This window comes from Sus scrofa, chromosome 15 (assembly GCF_054392235.1).
Source record: "Sus scrofa isolate SSC_HxYL_T2T_F1_AM1 chromosome 15, Sscrofa_HxYL_maternal_Yorkshire_Landrace_v2.0, whole genome shotgun sequence".
NCBI lineage: Eukaryota > Metazoa > Chordata > Mammalia > Artiodactyla > Suidae > Sus > Sus scrofa.
Genome location: NC_139397.1, coordinates 89,524,178 through 89,540,467, shown reverse-complemented (window position 1 = coordinate 89,540,467; position 16,290 = coordinate 89,524,178).

The window sequence follows — 16,290 nt, the reverse complement described above, 5'->3', positions numbered from 1 at the left end:
TTGACCCCTAGCCTGGGAACCTCCATATGCCACAGGTGCGGCCCTAGAAAAAACAAAAAGAAAAAAAAAAGAGTGTCATGGTCATCTATGAATGCAGTCACCTCCAAGGGTGAGAGCCGGTTGTCCTGCAGACTGTGAAAATTCAGCATAGTGGCCCTGACAGCGGAGGTGCATATCAAAGGCCTGAAGCCCAGGCTTCTTTTGTTCCTGCTCCCTGCCCTTTGTTGAAAAATACTCCTATATATCCTAGCTCCTCCCCCACTGCCTCGGAGCAGTTTCTAGGGCTACCTGAGATTCTGTCTTGCATGCTTAAATCCTCATTTTGCCCCAAATAAAACTTAAATCTCAACTTTCAGGTTGTGCATTTTTTTAAGTCGGCACTGTATAAACAGAAAACCCAGTGGCTGCAGAGGACTTTATTTAGTCCACAAGTGTGTGGTTGAGCTGGTGATTCTTCAGCTCTTCCTGGCCTCACTCATGCAAAAGCACTTACAAATCCCTGTTGATCTTGGCTGGGCAGCTCTGCTGGGCTCTGCTGGAGGGTGGCTGGCTTGGGCTGAAGCTAGCATTCCTCAGCCAGAAATCTCACCCACGCTGTTCTAGGGCAGACTGAGGAGCCAAGGGAATGAGTGGAGGAAGCCTAAATTCAAGGGGGTGGGGGACACCCCACTTCTTAATGGGAGGAGCTGAAGGGCTCGTAGAAAAGGGCCCCGACGCAGAAAAGGGCAGAGAATTGGGATTCGTTTTACATTCAGTAACACTGCAATGGTCAGTCAGTATTTGTTCTTGGGTGACTAGAGAGATAAGGCAGACAGGACCCTGGAGGGGGTGACTGAAGTATGACCTTTCCCTTTCCTCAATTTAGTCTCAGGGGACATGTTTGGTATTCCATCAGAGAATGGAGTTAGGGAGAGAAATAAGAGGAGTTAAGTTTACAGAAGACTCTAGACATGGGTTTGGAGACAGGGTCGGTCTCCCCTCTGACCCCACATCCCAGCCTACACACACTCTGCCAATCAGCAAAGAGCAAAGAGCCCCTGCCCTGCAGTGGGGGGGGGGTGGGGGTGGGAGGAAGTAGGAGAGCAGGTTCCCCAAGGTGTCTGTGGCACCTGAGGCTGTGGTCAGAGAGGCACCTTGGCAAGGAGGTCAGAGCAGGCCAACCTGAGTCAGTTTGTCCTTGGGCAGATGAGAATTCCCAATCCCTGACTCCCAGAAATGGATCAGGGAGAGTGGGAGGAGGAGGCTGAGTTCCCGTGTGAGCCAGAGGGCAAAAAGCCTTGTCGTTTTGGAATGGAAATGAACATCACCTCAGTTGCATGTACAGGTTGTTGAGAACTATGTACAGTGAAGCATTTTGAGGAATGTATGCTATACTTTTCTAAGAGTTGGTGCCCAAGGCATCTTTTTGTGTTCTCTGCTTCAGGTCTGTCTCTGGCCATATGTTTCTGGCCTGCGCTCCTTCTCTGGCTTCTTTCCCATCCAAACCTCCTGCTTGACTTACTGTTCAGCCACTCAGATCCCCATCTTCCTGCTTCCTTTCCCAGTCTCTGCTCAGTATTTGCCTTCCTGGCATGACCTCTCTGCAGAAAGAAAATCTGCAGTGGGCTGATTTGGAAGCCAGTCTGAAACTGACAGTATTAATGGCCTGAACCTAGCCAGAACACAGATTGGGACTTGAACCCAGATGCCAGGACACGAACCCAGCCTAAACCCAGATTGGGACTTAAACCCATGGTTGTTTTTTTTTTTTGTTTGTTTGTTTTTTTGTAGTAGTAGTAGTTGTTGTTGTCTTTTTGCCTTTTCTAGGGCCGCTCCTGTGGCATGTGGAGGTTCCCAGGCTAGGGGTCGGCTACACCAGGGCCACAGCAACTCGGGATCAGAGCTGCATCTGTGACCCACACCACAGCTCACAGCAACGCCGGATCCTCAACCCACTGAGCAAGGCCAGGGATCGAACCCACAACCTCACGGTTCCTAGTCGGATTCGTTAACTACTGTGCCACGATGGGAACTCCAAACCTACGGTTTTAAATTAGAATCACTCACCCTGTGTCTGGCAAGGCAAGCCTGCCTTGTGCTGATGGTTTTCTTGAGCAATTTATTAACTAATTTTCTCTATTTAAATGCAATCCTTTATCAGGACTTCTACAACTACCTGTGTCTACTCCATTGCTATCAGGTCCACTGCACCCAGCCTACCCCATTTTTTGCTGCCTTGAAGGGGAGTTAACAATATGAGGACATATTTGTTCAGTGCTTATAAGCAGATGTTAGTGTCAACAAGTTAATGACGAGTCCAAATGAAACAGAGGTTAAGGGCAATTCAGAACTTGCCTTAGAAATTTCTTTAGTAGCAAAGCATGCAAAGAATCAGAAATAACATAAACATCCATCAACAGAGAGCTGGTTAAATGCTTTATGCTGTTATGGGCTCATACTTAGAGGGCTTACCTTGTGTCAGGTGCTATCCTAAGTGCTTTACTAATATTAACTTTTTATTTTATTTTATTTTTAAAAGCAAAATTCAGTGAAGTTTTTTTCTTTTTGTTTTTGTTTTGGTTTTTTGGGTTTTTTGGCTATACCTAGGCCTTTGGAAATTCTCAGACCAGAGTTGAACCCATGCAACAGCAGTGATAACACGGGACTCTTAACCCACTGAGCCACCAGGGAACTCCTAATATTGACTTGTTAAATCATTTGAGATATATCTGTATTATTCTGATCCTTCTAATATACAGAGAAACCAAGGTCCAGGATGGTTACGTGACTTACCTAAGGTCACACAGTTCGGAGTGGCAGAGCTGGGATTTATCTGATTCCAGTGCTTCTGCGTTTCATTACTATGCTACGCTGCCACTTGTTGACTTAAAAAAAATGCACAACCTCAAAGATGAGAGTTAAGTTTTATTTGGAGCAAAACTAGGATTTAAGCCAGGGAGACAGGATCTCAGGGTAGCCCTGAGAAACTGCTCCTAGGAGGCTAGGCGGGAGCTAGGATATACAGGAGGTTTTTTAACAAAGGGCAGGGAGCAGGAACAAAAGAGGTCTGGGCTCACTGATATCATTCCTTTGATATGTGCCTCTGCTATCAGGGCCAGTATCCTGAGTTTTCACAGCCTGCAGGACAACCAGCTGTCACCTTTGGAGGTGGCTGCATTTATAGGTGACTGTGAAATACCACCCCAAAGAGGCAGGGGAAATAATACTGGTGTATATGATAAAGGTGAAGGGGAACATTTTACAAAAGTTTGCTGCTGATCTCCTGAAGGTTGCTACTAGTCACAAGGATCAGGCATCACCGTTTTTCTAGATATGAGGATTTTAGTGTTTTTCTAGATGTTAGGAGATGCAAGAATTGGGCACATAAAATCTAAAAATAGGGAGTTCCCGTCGTGGTGCAGTGGTTAACGAATCCAACTAGGAACCATGAGGTTGAGGGTTCGATCCCCGGCCTTGCTCAGTGGGTTAACGATCCAGCATTGCCGTGAGCTGTGGTGTAGGTTGCAGACTCAGCTTGGATCCTGCATTGCTGTGGCTGTGGCATAGGCCGGTGGCTACAGCTCCGATTCGACCCCTAGCCTGGGAACCTCCATATGCCGCGAGAGCGGCCCAAGAAATGGCAAAAAGCCAAAAAAAAAAAAAAAAAAAAAAAAACCCTGACTATCTGAAGACCTGTTCTTCCAGTTTTCCCAGAGCATGGAGTACTTGACTCCCAATTTCCACTCTGAGCACCACTCAGGGGGTGCTGCAGGTGGGCAGCTGCAAAGGCTCATGATTTAATCCATTTTGAGCCTGATGGCAAGTTCTGGCAAGCGTCAAACTCCAGTTCACACAGACAATGGGATACAAAACATCCAAACAGTGAGGCTAGAGTATAAAATATTTAGTTATAGCTACTCAGAAACAGGTTGCAAAAAAATGAGTGTGATTCTAGTTTGGTACATATATAAGTAAAAATGATCCAGATCCACATACACCAGGCAGATAGTAGTATATCTCTGAAGGTTGGGATTATGGAGGATTCTTTCTTTCTAGGTCATACATTTCTATGTAATTTTCACATGTAAAACAAATATCTATTGTTTCAGAGATCAAGTAAGACAAACGACAGTTTTTTTAAAAGGCTAACAATTACGCTTATTGATTTTTTTTTTTTTTTTGGTCTTTTTTTAGGGCTGCACCCCTGACATATGGAGGTTCCCAGGCTAGGGGTCCAATCAGAGCTGTAGCCACCAGCCTATGCCACAGAAACAGCCACAGCCACAGCCAAAGCCACAGCCACAGCCATGCCAGATCTGAGCAGAGTCTTTGACCTACACCACAGCTCATGGCAATGCCAGATCCTTAACCCACTGAGTGAGGCCCAGGATCAAACCCGCAACCTCATGGTTCCTAGCCAGATGCGTTTCCACTGTGCCAAGATGGGAACTCCCCAGTTTATTGAATTTTTGTAAAAGTTAGAACTGATAAGTGAAATGGTGAGAGCAGGCCTTGTTCGTCCATAATTTCAGGACTTTGCATAACACTGGTTCCTTCCACATGGAATTCCTTCTACCTTTATGCTGGCTTTGTGGGCTTTCATTGATTTTCAACGTCATTTCCCCCAGACACTGTACACTCTTGGCTTTGTACTATTGCTATCCATTGCATGCCCTTCTTTTGATCCATTTATCCCATTTTGTCGAGGCTAGTAGTTTAATGTTACACTACTCAGAAAGCTCTACATACAAAATATGTGGCGCAAAGTAACTGTTCAATAAATAATTCTTTTCCTTTAATCGAATTCAACTCTAAGGAAATGACCCCCTTTCTATCCACAAGACAGGGAATGTGGCTCCAGGGTAGGCCCATAGCCTCAGCTCTCAGGAAGCAGAGTTCAAAATGCTGAGAGGGGAGATAAGTATGACCTCTGGGCAGGAACTCTAAAATGGGAAAAGTCCAAATGCCCTTGGGAGGCTCTGCCATGCTGATTTAAAAATGGCCTTGACAAGCAGGAAACTGAAAAGGAACCAGAAGTATCCCAAGGGGCCATTTAGAGAACTTTCTTGAAGATTTGTTGGTTAAAAATATATAAACATGAGATAAGAAGAGTCTTGGGACTAAGGATAAAATCAAAGCATGGCTTCATGCTAAGAATAAATTTGGGAAAGCTAGAGTCTACAATGAGCCAAGTGCTGCAAAATTTGCCAAGGACAGCTGAGACAATCTCTACCGTATCCACAGCAAGAAGAATGCAAAAGGACAGCATCTGGCCTTGGGGAGCACTGGCCTCTGTGCCTGATGACGAGTGAGCAGGAGGGCTTGGCCAGGTTGCTGGGTTCCAGGGGTTAGAGCATCGGGCAGAGAGGCTGGCCACTTCCTGCCTCATCCTCATGCACCTGACATAACCCCCCCCCCACTGCCGCTCCCAGTCTTGTGATAGGTCGCAGCTTCCTCGGTACCTGTGTCACCACAACAAAGCATTGGAACAGCGGGCATTTTACAAATTTATTGACGAGAAAGTGATACCGGAATCCGGGTTCTTGTTCATGGCGATTGAAAGATGAACTCCGTGAACACACAGGCAGTAAGCAAGCAAAGTCTTTATTAAAGTAAAGCAAATAGCTCCCAGGGCTGCTGAGGTGTGTGTGGGGGGAAGATCCCCCCCCCTTTATTGTCCTATAGGGATTTTTATTTCTTAAAGTTGGGGAGAGACACTACGATAGGGTCCTGAAAGATGTGGTTTTCTCCCATTGGCCTTGTTCAATTACCTATCAGTCCTTGTCCAATAGGGGTTTCAGGGTTGGAGAAGGGTTTTTAGGGTTTGTCTTTTTCTTTCCTTAGATTAAGTCACCATTCCTCTCATTTCTTTTATCAGTTGAGGAGTGGGCTAGAGATGTGCATTTCCTCTAGTAAACAAAGTCTGTGGGGAAGGTGCCCCTAATAAAACAAGGCCTGAGGAGGTGTTACTCCCTGGAGCCCTTAAGCCATAAATGTTAATCAATATTCATATCAAAAGAAGTATGGGAGCCCATGTTCCTACACTGACTACCTGAGTTAGTATTCTGTCTCAGTGTGTGCTCAGGTTAAAACAAGAGGGCCCCTGGGAGTTCCCGTTGTGGCTCAATGGTTAAGGAATCTGACTAGGAACCACGAGGTTGTGGGTTCGATCCCTGGCCTTGCTCAGTGGCCGTGAGCTGTGGTGTAGGTTGCAGACACGGCTTGGATCCCACGTTGCTGGTGTAGGCCAGTGGCTACAGCTCCGATTCGACCCCTAGCCTGGGATCCTCCATATGCCACAGGAGCAGCCCCAGAAAAGGCAAAAAGACAAAAAAAAAAACAAAAAACAAACAAAAAAAACCCAAGAGGTCCAGGCTCACTCCGCCATAGTCTTTATTCCCCACAATGTGACCTGAGTGGAGACCTGATTTGATCTTCTGACTGGTCTTGGGCAGGATACCTCATCTGCATGGGGAACAGGTTATAAGGTGACTGGTGGCGGGGTGAGGAATGGATGAGGAATGAGTGACATTCCTCCTCTAGCAGGGAGTGAGCCACCCAGGCTGATCAGGGAAGGGGGCATTACAATGAAACACGGCCAGAGGCTTTGGGGTTTAATCTCTTTGAAGGGGACTTGAAGCCTCTAACGCTTGGATGAAGCCTACTCCTTAGCCTATTTGACAGAGGCCAGTACCATCTTGGCAGTCAGTCCAAGCACGTGAGATCCAAGGACACTATTTAAAAGGCATGACATCACTTCCATCAATCACCCTCAGAAGGAAGTACAGAAGCCATCTCATTCGGACTAAACTGCTTTTTATTTTTAGGCTCTGGTAGCTGCAGTGATTAGTTTCCTTAATTTCCATATCTCTCCGTAGCTGGAAGAAACATTTCTAAAGCTTATCTTAATGCATACGTTAAAAAACTATACCTAAGCCCAAAGCCTCGGGATGAGAAAAAAACCTATCTAATTTAAAAATACTAATGAGTGTTTTAAATTGTAGCAGGAGCAGAGGAAGGCAGAGGGGGCGGGGGATACACATGGCTATTATTGCCATTAACAGCCAGCCTAATTTGTAGCATCTAAGGTAACTTTTATGCTCAGTTTGTACTAATTATCTTGTGGTTTTAAAAATTGCACAAAGTAAACACTTTACCACTTTCCACTTCATAAAAATTACCCAATTTTTAAATCGGAGTCCAAAATGGTCACAATTAACTTTAGAAACACAAGCCAGCCCTGCATTCACTGTGCTAGGCCTGAATTTTCCTTGTGTGCATCCAATTCTCATATATATTAATTTAAAATCTCCAGGTGTTAATGGAGAATAAAGATGAACTCAAATAGATTAATTTGCATTAAACAAATTAGTGTAAATTTACTTTTCGCCGGTAAGCCCTAGCAAATGAAAACTAACGGACAGCTAATTAACAATCAAGTCATCCTACAAGCCATGACCTATGGCTTGACTTCTCAAAAAAAAGCATAAGAAAGATATTTTACCAATGCAGATTAGTCTAAATTACATTATATCTTCATTTGATCACCTATGTTAGTATGACGATGACGTGCCATGACTTCCACTTTTTCTCAGCTCATCTAGGATCAGTCTGACAGATTTCATTTAAAATGCACTCTGGAATATCTAGCAGAGTGTTGCTTTTGTTTCCAGAGCACAGTGTGAGTTTGGTTTTTTTGCTTATGTAAAGAAAGTGCCACACAGGATTTATTTGCCTTTTCCACCTTGGTTATATTTCTGCATTATAAATCAGCAATTTACAGTTTTTTCCTATAAATCCTTGCCGGGTTATAAAGATAGAATCTTAGAAAACAGAAGCACTCCAAGTGCAGCAGGAACAGAGGAGCTGGGGGATGGGCATGCTGAGGAGGAGGTGGGGGGGGGGGAGGAGTTTTACCACTTCTTTACATTCAGAATTTGGTATGGTGTGCTGCTTTACCTATTAAATAGAAAGTATAAACCTTTTATTTATTTATTTTTTGAGCCGTTGCACAACCCTGGGATTGAGGGCGCACAGGGCAGAAACCTGTTAACTCAGAATTTAGCTTGGGTCAATCAGCTCTCGTGTACTTGTTAAAATTCTTCCCCTCTTGTCTTCTTAACTCAAATTATTTAGCCTCTTCTTCAGCTTCTCCCACAACGCTTCTGAAGTGATTTTTCTGCCTTCTTAACTCAAATTATTTAACCCCTTATTCAGTTTCTTCCACAGATGTTCTGAAGTGGTTCTCCTGAAAATCACTGTTTCTTTCACTTAGCTTCTCGGCAGCATCTTACGCAATTGAAAATTTGTTAATGCCGATTTGTTCTTTCACTCAGTCTTAGGTAGCACCCTCTTTGATCCAGGTACCGTGAGGGACACAAAGATGGATAAACTCCAACCCTTTCTTTCAAGGAGCTCAGTGTGATGAAGGGAGATTATATTACATTGTGATAAATTATATGAAAGAGGTCTTTATAGAAATGTGATGGGAATTCCAAAAAGGTATCCTGCTCAACTCAGGTCAGAAAGCACTGGCAAAAGATGGTGACACTCACTGCTGCTTGAAGGGCACTTGTTCACTGTCTGTGCCCAGGAGAGTGTGTATTGGTGTATTCAGAACAGAGCCTTGAGCACACAGTTTGAGTGGAAACTTGTAGTTGAGGCTGAAGAGATACTCAGAGATGTAGGAAGCTTAGGTAACTTTAACCCAAAGATAATTGGAACCACATAGGAGTCTTTCTCCATGTAAGATTTTAAGCACATTTGTGATATTCAGATGTACACTTTAGACCGATCACTCTGACAGCAATATGGGGACTCTAAAGAAGGGACTTTTGGAGTTCCCATTGTGGCTCGGTGGTTAATGAATCTGACTAGGAATCATGAGGTTGCGGGTTTGATCCCTGGCCTTGCCCAGTGGGTTAAGGATCCGGCGCTGCCGTGAGCTGTGGTGTAGGTTGCAGAAGTGGCTCGGATTCCATGTTGCTGTGGCTCTGGTGTAGACCGGTGGCTACAGCTCCGATTCAACCCCTAGCCTGGGAACCTCCATATGCCGTGGGAGCAGCCCAAGAAATGGCAAAAAGACAAAAAAAAAAAAGGACCTGATAACAATCAAGGAGAGTTGGAGCCTCTTGCCAGGAACCAGGAGAAGAATAGTTGTCCTTAACTAAAGGGAGGAAAGGGTAGAGTTTTAAAATGGAAGCAGGAGGACTTAGTGATGAGTTGGATTAGGAGTAAACGGATCTAGAATGAAGCCTAGGCTTCTGGTATCCTCCCTTAAGATTCCCTTCTCACTGGCCTGCACAGGCTGCACTAGGGCAGGAATTAATAGTGCAGGTTTTGGAGTGTGAAAAATCTAGATGCAAAGTTGGCTGTCCTATACACTACTATGCTAATGGGGGGGGGGATTTTCTTAATCCCTTTAAGCTTTCTGATATGTAAAATGAAAGTAATAATACCATATACCTCATAGTGTAGGAGAAAATGTGTCAATAAAAAAGTAGAAAGGAGAGCCCCAGGCCATGACGACTGAGCAAAGTCCAGCCAACTGCCCCAACCACCCCTCTCCCACACATCTGCTTCTGTAAACTTGTTTCTGCATCTATTACTTTGCCAGTTCTCACTCTAGTCCACCAAGCACGGATCCAGAAGAACTAGCCCATAAAAGCCTTGGGAAACCCCTCTTCGGGGCTCAGACTCCAGGAGAGCGATTTCCTCTGAGCTTGCCGGCATAATAAACCCGAGTTCTCCAACTCTCCGAGTGCTTGCTTGGTTTCTTGCCGGGTAAAAGAGCTGATAGGCTGTAGCCAACAGGGCTGATGGAGCTGGTACACTAAAGCCAAAGGGCTGTCGCTAGAGCTGGTACACTATAGCCACAGGGCTGTCGCCAGAGCTGATAGGCTGCGGCGCAGGGCTGCTGGGCAGCCGCCCGCCGTAACAATAGCAGAATGTACGTAGTAAATGTTCAGTAAACACTGTTTGCTATTACTGTTATCATAATCATTTTTAACTTATTATTGCATAAGAAAATAAAGTGTGATTACAAATGATTACCTATTATACACATAAAACATTGAAAACTACAACTATTATAATTCAAAAACTTGCAAAAAACTGGCATGACTATTCTACTCAACCATTTGGGATTCTCAAGATGTTTCAGCTAATGCATTTTCTTCTTTCACTGAATTTCCCTTTAATAGGCTGAGACATTTCATACTATCTTATTGCTCTTGGAACTCAAAGATGGCATTCTCATTTTAAAAATGAAATCTTGCTGCATCTAAATATTTGGAAATTTCATTTGAGACATTATTAGGGTTTTCAAAACAAATATGTTGATTTTTAAAAATTATCTCAAAGTTACAGAGAAACTGCAAGTTCAGCACAGATAATTTTTTCTTTTTTCATACCTTAATATTTTAGTGTGTATTTCCTACAAACAAGGACATTCTTCAAGGAAACCACAGTACAACCATCAAAAGCAGGAAATTAACATTGATTCATTACTTCCATCTACTCCTTGGTTCCACCAATTGTCTTCATTATGATCTCCAAAGCAACAGGATCCAGGTCAAGATGATGTGTTGCATCCAGTTGTCAAGTCTCTTTGGTCCCCTTCACTGTGGGACAGTTCTTCCATCTTTGCTTGACTTTCATGCCATTGACACACTTGAAGATTACATGTTAATTATTTTGTAGAATGCCCCTCAATTTGCATTTATCTGGTATTTGCTCATGATTAGATTCAGGTCATGCATCTTTGGCAGGAATGTCACAGAAGTGAGGCTGCTTTTCTATTGAATCCAATCAAGTGGCTCAAGATTCCGTTTGTACCATTACTGATGGAGTTTACCTAATTAAGATGGGATCTGTCAGGCTTCTCTGCTGCAAAATTACCACTTTTGCCATTGAGGTTAATAAATATGTTGCAGGGATGTACCTTGAAACTATGTAAACACTTCATTCCTCATTAAACTTTCAGTTTATTCATTTACTGATTTATATGAACCCCCATTTTCCCATTTTATTTAATGCATCATAATTGTTACTATTACTAATTTTGATGCACAAAATGTCCTAAATTAGACCAGTGAGAGCCCCTTTGACTCTGTTCTGTGCCTTTTACCATTTTCCCGTCATTCCTTGAGCATTTCTTTGCTTTCTGGCTCAACAGGCTGTTGCATTCCATCCTGTGCTTTCCTGCCTCAGCCCTGGGTGTAGCCACTTCTTCAAGGATCCCTGGTTCCTGTTAGTGGAGAATGGATTTAAGATGGATTTAGTAACCAAGACCTGGGTCACTAGTTGTGCTCACTGGGGAGTCACTGATTCCAGACCCTGAGGTGGACACCTAGGAAATACAGACTATAAATACACTCACATATACCCAGAAGCATACTTTTACACTTCACCACTTGCATATTGATATTTATTTTGATATCTATCTACATAGTTATTTGTTGTATTCATTACATACTTGTATTTATCTTGATATCACTCTATATTGAAAACCATGAGTTTACAGGGGTACTTAGTATTATTATTATTTATTATTATTATTATTGAGACTGGAAGAGCACAAACTTGATTCAGCGGCCAAACAATGGAGAAGTGGGAACCTAATTCGCAAATCAACTTCTCTAGGTACTTATAATTTTAATCCAATACTGCTAAGTTCATATGGTCTTCTCCCCTCCATATTTCTAATTCCCTTTTCTAACAGTGAGAAACTGGCTCCTCTTATCCTTAATATATTATGTATTTGACTTATCCCCCCTGCATGTAACCAGTGTCCCACCGCAGTCACTCTGACTGCCCATGCCAGGCTCCTCTGCAGGGAGGGCCTCACCCCCCCTGTTCAGGCTCAGTGCCTCATGCTCATATGGACACCCGCTCCACCCCACCCTGCTTCTCCGAGCAGTGCTGTCTTCCCTCTTCAGACTCCTCCATAAGCCCAGTTGGTCTCCAGTTCGTGACTCTGGGCCATCACGACTCCCTCACCTGCATAGATACCCCCCTGCTCTGTGCCATTACAGGCTTTAGGACGGACTGCCCAGTTCAGGAAGAGAAGAGAAGGAAAGGGAGGGAGAAAGGGGCAGAAGGAAAGGTCTTCATTAACATTAACACCTATCTTTGTTATCAGTGAGATCTTTGTTGGCTTCTCTTCTTTCTTGTATCCCTCAAAGGTAGGCATCTCCCAAAGTTCTGCTTCAGTAGGCAACAGAGCAATGACTAAGAGCTCGGATGAAGTTATCTGCATCACTACTTTCTGGCTCTGAGACTTTATCAAGGTTCTTATCCTCTTTCTGCATCTGTCTCTCTATCTGAAAAAACGGAAATAATAATGGTACCCTTTTTAATTGGGGGCAGACATTTCCAAATGAATGCGCTTGCATCGGCTTCAATTTAAAATGTAAAAATCAGCTCATTTTCCCCTTACAAAACAGATTCACCTTCCTGAAGCTCCTATTTCTGTAAATACATTCATACCACAAGCGTTTAGGGAATGCTTACTATGTAGCAAGCATGGTGGCTAAGGATCCAGATGTAAAAAGCAAGGAAGGTCTTTACCTCCACGATGCTTACAATCAAGTGGAGACAGTAGTGATAAGAACTCTGATGGAGTTAAGTGGTTGCACCCTTTTTTTTCCCTAGGAAGACTGCTACATTCCAAGAGACTAAAGCTTTTTAGCAGAAGGTCCATACAAGAATTAGCTAGATGGAGAAGAGGGAAAAGGCCTTCTAGACAGAGTGAGCAGCCTGGCCAAAGTGCTGGAGATATAACGCAACATGGTGCATTCTAGACCACTGACCTGAGAGCCACGTGGAGAGAGAGCATGGGGAGGAATGAGGATGCAGTGAGAGGTGAGAGGGTTCAGGCCCCTAACAGCCAGGGGGGCCATGCTAAGGGCTTACTCACTGGTTCTCCTGTACCCTCTGTCTCAAATGCCCTTCCTCTTCCCACTTGATTCATCCAAATCCTATCCATTCCTGCTGGCTTTCTTCTTGAAACCTTTTCTTCTCTGAGCCTAAAGCAACTTCTCGTTACTCTGAAATTTTCTGGCAATTACTATCCTACAGTATATTTCATATGATGGTGATAATAATATCTTATATATGTAGAGTAACTACAATTTTCGAACCATTTTACTTTATCATAAAGTTTGATCTGCCTAATGGAATAACTATCATTCTTTCGCAGCTATCTTGACCCATTTTAATAACCACTGCTTGTGTCCTGCTTCTTTAAGTAGGTTGAGAACTCCTTCAGTTCAGTAGCTTTTTCTTTGTCTTATGTCTCTCACAATGCCTAACAGAATATCCCAGAGAGAATTGATGCTCAAGACACGCATTGACTTAATATTGATGTGAATTTTATTGAATTCTCTAGCATTGTAGTTCTGTGTCGTTTTAGCTAGCATGGCGTAAATTGTCTTATGTGTCCTCAGAGATGACTTGGAAGTGATGTGAGTAAGAAAGGGACAGCACCCAAAGTATAGTACGTCAGGGCCTTCTGCTGTGAACCGTCTAGTGCCCTCAACTGAGAGAAAAAACACTACTTTTATAAACATTAGGGATGCTTTTGAACTCATCTTTGGTGATCTCGTTCCAAATGGCCTGGCATCCTACGTATTTCTTGCTGGCCAGCTTATTGGGTAGTTATTAAAAGCTTGAGTCAATAAAAATAATAGGAACTAGGAGTTTAATCTTGATTCATCCAGTTAATTGCTATGACTCAAAAAAAAAAAAAAAAAAGTAGGGCTGGTGATTGCCCTTTTATTTCCTATAACTTCCTCCCTCTGAGGCACATCTTCTACTTCCCTATGAGATTTTGAGCTGAGTCTTAAAACCCAGATCACTAAGTAACTAGTTCCACTACCTAGATAGCTTCTATCCTTCTAATCTGCAGAGAGTTGAGGTATTGTACTGCTTGAACTGGTTCCTTTTAAAATCCGTGTTCTGGGAGTTCCCGTCGTGGCGCAGTGGTTAACGAATCTGACTGGGAACCATGAGGTTGCGGGTTCGATCCCTGGCCTTGCTCAGTGGGTTAAGGATCCAGCGTTGCTATGAGCTGTGGTGCAGGTTGCAGACTCAGCTCGGATCCCGCGTTGCTGTGGCTCTGGGGTAGGCTGGCAGCTACTGCTCTGATTCGACCCCTAGACTGGGAATCTCCATATGCCACGGGAGCAGCCCTAGAAATGGCAAAAAGACAAAAATAAAAATAAAAAAAATTAAAAAATTAAAAAAAAAATAAAATCCGTGTTCTGGATTACATGTTTGCCCTTACAAAATCTCCCAGGGTTATGCTGGGGAGGGAGGTGTGTGCTTTGTGAACTGGAACAACGCAGTGAACTTGGAAAACTAAGTTCAATCACTGATGTATTAGGTTTATTGAGAATCTTCCCTAAGAAGATCCCCTGATGTAGTTGAGAGCACTAAAAAGTATATAATGCTGAAAAGAGGAAAAAACGGGTAAAAATTGATAGGGGTAAAAATTTGAAACCCATAAGAAAAATTAAAGGGGATGATGAGAAAAAGCCGATGGGCAATTCAAATGCAGTAGAAATATGGAATCCCAAGTCTTCAGAAACAAAGGCAAATATTAGAAAAAGCATAATGTACTAGGAAGATATTCATATAAGTTTTGAAATTACTCAGGTCTTGGGTCAGATCTTACCTTTTCTACTTAGTAGCTCAGAGACAGAAAATGTTTTTTATCTTCTTTCTGCCATAGTTTCTACATCTGTAGGTTATGGGCGATCCTGATGTACTGTAAATATTTAACAATGGTGTCATACAAACAAACAAAGACTCAATTTGCAGGCTTTGCCTGTTTCCATAGATATCCCCACCACAATTGATTTCAAGCTGCCCATTTAATGTCACTGAACACAGAATTGGGAAGAAATGCATAGTAGTGCACCATCATATAGTATTTCAATCATACTTCAAGATCCTAGATGACAGTAAAATGTAGGAAAAGAATTAGAAAGGGATATCTTCGAGTAGTACCTATATTCCAAAATATAAATTTTTTTTGTCTTTTTTTTTTTTGCCATTTCTTGGGGCGCTCCCACGGCATATGGAGGTTCCCAGGCTAGGGGTCGAATCAGAGCAGTTCAGTGTTAATGAATTAACAGTATATATTGCATAAAGTTCTTTAAACCAAAAAGTGCATGTAAAACAAAGTCATGTACTGATCAGCTGATGACTCACAATGTTGTGCCCAGAGGCTCACAGGAACCTGGCCTGACATTTCCCATAGGAGTAGTGATTCATGCTGACTTTATAGAACGTCACTACCATGAGTAATAAGGAGCAGGTGTATCTACCTTTTGGGGATGGCTTGGTTGAAATAGCTCTGCACTTAGCACGGTGCCTGCACACATTTGGGAAATCTAAGGTCTCTTCTCTTCTGCATCTCACCTTCCCTGTCTGGGTAGTGCTGTGCTAAACCAGGCAGGCTAGCTCAGCTGCAAGCATTAGTTGTGAAACCTACAAACTGTGAGCATTGTGATTGTTGGCTGCCCGTCTCCTCAGAGAGGTATTTGGGTAATTGTGATCACGCATCAATTCACAGGCCCTGAGATGCCTTTGAACTCCACGAAGAAATGTGTTCATTTGGGAAGTTTGCCCTCCTCCCCAAGGTTCCCCCCTTCTGATGTTTGCCAATCCGTCATATTTTTTCAAGCTGCTTTCCTTAAAGGAACCTGGAAGATTTTCCTGTCCCAAAGCTCAGCATCCTTACAACAAGACTCACTTTGTGGTCTGTGGGTTGAATCCTCAGCAATGACTGGTCCTCTCTTTCTTCCAATGGCCATGTGCCCATCACACTGCCTTGTCATATGATGCCCACCATACCACTGTAGATATGGCTGACTGGTTCCAAGTTGGAGCAGTTCTTCTATTCATGGTTAGGAAGCCCATTATTTAGCCCATGTTCTTTTTCTCATTAAAAATGACAACAGATCAGAATATGCTATGTCCTGCTTAAGTCCTTGAAAGGTTTTCTATTCCTCTTATCCTAAGATGTGCCCTCCTTACCCTGGGATGCAGGCCCTACATGACCTGTTCTTCCCTAACTTTCAATGTCATTACCTGCACCCTCTCTCTGTTTACCTCGCTTCATTACATTGGCCTTCTCACTGCTTCTCAAACTTACAAGACTGTTCCCACCTTGAAACCTTTGTGTTTCAGGCTCCTGCTTCCTGAAATCACCCAAGTTTCTTGCTCAGCCACTCCTGTCAGTCATCTTTTAGCTCAAATCACCTGCCTGTGAGGTGTCTGTGATCTTCCAGTCTGAAGAGCCCT